A 3,794-nucleotide genomic window follows, 5' to 3' on the forward strand; every position below is an offset into this window, starting at 1 on the left:
TGTGATATATGTTATGTTATATATGTTAGTTATATATGTTTTGTTATATATGTTATGTGGATATATGTTATGTTATATATGTTCTGTGCTATATGTTTTTTAAATACGGTTATGTTATATATGTTCTGTTCTATGTTTGTTATAAAATGTTCGTTATATATGTTTTGTTATCATATGCTTATGTTATATATGTCTTATATATGTTATGCTATATATGTTATATTATATCTGTGTTATATATGTTCTGTTATTAGTTTTGTTATATATGTTTTTTATATATGTTCTCGTTATATGTTTGTTATAAGTTATGTGATTATATGTATGTGATATATGTTTTTGTTATATATGTTATTGTTACTTGTTATGTTATATATGTTATGTTATATGTTTTGTTATAAATTGTTATGTTATATATGCTTTTGTTTTATTAGTTATGTTATATATGTGTTATATATGTGTTGTTATATATGTTATGTCATATATGTCATGTTATCTAGGTATATTGGCGAAGCGGGGTGTTGTCTGTAGTGTGTGTGGGTGTGTAAAGAGCAGTGTGTGTGTCTGTGTGTGTGTGTTCTGAGGTGTGGAGTGTCTGTGTGAGGAGAGGGAGAGAGTGTGTTGTGTGTGTGAGAGCGAGAGAGAGTGGTGTGTGGTGTGTGTGTTGTGTGTGTGCGGAGAGAGGGAGAGGTGTGTGTGTGTGTGTGTGTGGTGAGAGAGCGAGAGTGTGTTGTGTGTGTGGTGTGTGTTGTGTGAGAGGGCGAGAGTGTGTGTGTGTGTGTGTGTGTGCGAGCGCGAGAGATGTGTTGTGTGTGTTGTGTGTGTGTGTGACAGTGTGTGTGTTTGTGTGTGTGTGTTGTGGTGGTGTGTTGTGTGTGTGAGGCGAGGGGGTGTGGTGTGTGTGTGTGTGTGTGTGCGCGGCGCGCGCGTGTGTGTGTGTTGTGTTGTGTGTGTGTGGCGCGCGCGCCGCGCGCGCGCGTGTGTGTGTGTGTGGTGTTGCGCGGCCGCGCGCGCGCGCTGGTCGTGTGGGTGTTTGCGGCGAGGCGCGCGTGTGTGTGGTGTGTGGTGTGTGTGCGCGCGCGCGCGCGCGCGTGTGGTGTGTGTGTGGTGTGTGGTGCAGCGCGCGGCGCGCGCGCGTGTGTGTGTGGTGGTGTGTGCGCGCTCGGCGCGCGCGGTGTGTGTGTGTGTGGTGTGTGCGCGCGCGGCGCTGTGGTGTGTGTGTATGTGTGTGCGCCGCCGCGCGCGCGCGCGCGTGTGTGTGTGTGTGTGTGTGTGTGCGCGCGCGACGCGCGACGCGTTGTGTTTGTAGTGTGCGCGCGCGCGCGAGCGTGTGTGTGGTGTGGTGTGCGCGCGCGCAGCGCGCGCGTGGGGTGTGTGCCGCGAGCGTGTGTTTGTGTGTGTGTGTGTGGTGTGTGTGTGTGCGCGCGCGCGCGCGTGTGTGTGTGTGCGCGCGCGCGCGTGCTGTGGGTGTGTGTGTGTGTGCGACGCGCGCGTGTGTGTGTGCGCGCGCGCCGCGCGCGGGTGGTGTGTGTTGGTGTTCTTTGGTGTGATGGGCGCGCGCGCTCGTTGTGTTGTGTGCGGGGCGCGCGCGCGCCGGCGCGTGTTTGTGTGTGTGTGTGTGTGCGCGCGCGCGCGCGTGTGTGTGTGCGCGCGCGCGCGCGCGTGTGTGTGTGTGTGTCGCGCGACGCGCCGCGCGTGTGTGTGTGTGTGTGTCGCGCGCTCGTGTGTGTGTGGGTAGCGCGCGCGCGCGCGCGTGTGTTGTGTGTGTGCGTGTGGTTGTGTGTGTGGCGCGCGCGCGCGCCGCGCGTGTTGTGTGTGTGTGTGTGGTGTGGTGTGCGCGCGCGCGCGCGCGCGCGCGCGGTGTGGTGTGTGTCTGTCGCGCGCGCCGCGCGCGCCGCGGTGTGTGGTGTGTGTAGTGTGCGCGCGCGCGCGCGCGCGTGTTGGTGTGTGTGTGTGTGTGTGCGCGCGCGCGCGCGCGCGCGCGGTGTGTGTTGGTGTGTGTGTGATGTGCGCGCGCGCGCGCGCGTGTGGGTGTGTGCTGCGCGCGCGCCCGCGCGCTCGCGCGCGCGTGTGTGTTTGTGTGTGCGCGGGCGCGCGCGCGCGTGTGTGTGTGTGTGTGTGTGGCGGGGGGGAGCGCAGCGCGCGCGCGCGCGCGCGCGTGTGTTGTGTGTGTGCGCGTGTGCGCGTGTGTGGCGTGTGTAGTGCGCGCGCGCGGCGTGTAGTGTGTGGCGCGCGCCGCGCGCGCGTGGAATGTGGTGTGGACGCGCGCGCGGCGTGTGTGTGTGTAGTGTGTGTGTGTGCGCGCCGCGCGCACGGCGCTGTGTGGGTGTGTGTGTGTGTGCGGGCGCGCCGCGCGAGTGTGTGTGTGTGTGTGCGCGACGCGCGCGTGTGTGATGTGTGTGTGTGTGCGCGCGCCGCGCGCGCGCGCGTGTGTGTTGTGGGGTGTGTGGCGCGCGCGCGCGCGCGGTGCGGTGGTGTGTGGTGTGCGCGCGCGCAGCGCCGTCGTGTGTGGGTGGTGTGTGTGTGGCCGCGCGCGCAGCGCGTGTGTAGGTGTGTGTGCGTGTGGTGTGGACGCGCGCCGCGCGCGCGCGCGCGTGTGGTGTGTGTGTGTGCGCGCGCGCGCCCGTGTGTTGTGTGTGTGTGTGCGCGCGCGCGCGCGCAGCGCGCGCGCGCGACGTGTGTGTGTGTGTGTGTGTATGCGCGCGCGACGCGGGACGTTGGCTGTAGTGTGTGCGCGAAGCGCGTGCGTCGTGGACGCGGAGTGTGGTGGTGCGCGCCTGTGTGTGTGTGTGGGAGTGTGTGTGTGCGCGGCCGCGCGCACGCCGCGCGCCGCCGCGCGCGCGCGCGCTGTGTGTGTGGTGTGTGTGAGTATGTGTGTTGTGTGTGTGTGTGTGTCCCAGCCGCCCATGGAGGCGCCCTCCGGCGTAGGGCGCTTCCGGACCGGCGCTAGCGGCCCCGCGGCGGCGCGCCGCGCCTCACCACCCCCGCGCTTTTCTTTTGGCTTTCTTTTGCCGCATTTATTCTCCCCCACTTATCCCTCTTTCCTTAGTTTGTTTTCTTTCCCCTTCTTTTGGCCACTCCGTGTCCCCCGTTTGTCCGCCCTGAACCCCCGGCTGCCCGTTCGTTCATTGGCTGTTCTGTGTCTCCGGTTCGGTTCTTTCTGTACGGACGTAGTCTCCGTGACGTCCCCGCAGACTGTCTAAAACCTGGACGTAGTCTCTGTGACGTCCCCGCAGACTGTCTAAAACCTGGACGTAGTCTCCGTGACGTCTCCGCAGACTGTCTAAAACCTGGACGAGTCTCCGTGACGTCCCCGCAGACTGTCTGAAACCTGGACGAGTCTCCGTGACGTCCCCGCAGACTGTCTAAAACCTGGACGTAGTCTCCATGACGTCCCCGCAGACTGTCTAAAACCTGGACGTAGTCTCCATGACGTAGTCAGGAAAGAAACAGTGAAGTGAACATCTGACAGAGGATCAGGTTTAAACTCAGGATTAAGATCAGCTCATCAGGCCTGCACACACACACAGACACACACTGAGGTGTCCATGACAGAAGCTTTTAAAGGATTAGTGACGGCCCTTTGTGGTGTGATGGGACAACAGACAGGAAATGCATCTTAGCAAGTGTGTGTGTCTGTGTGTGTGTAGATGTGTGTGTGTGTGTCTGTGTGTGTGTCTGTGTAGATGTGTGTGTGTGTGTGTGTGTGTGTGTAGATGTGTGTGTGTGTGTGTGTGTGTAGATGTGTGTGTGTGTGTGTGTGTGTGTGTATGTGTGTGTGTGTGTGTGTAGATGTG

This window comes from Larimichthys crocea, chromosome X (genome assembly GCF_000972845.2).
Source record: "Larimichthys crocea isolate SSNF chromosome X, L_crocea_2.0, whole genome shotgun sequence".
Classification (NCBI taxonomy): domain Eukaryota; kingdom Metazoa; phylum Chordata; class Actinopteri; family Sciaenidae; genus Larimichthys; species Larimichthys crocea.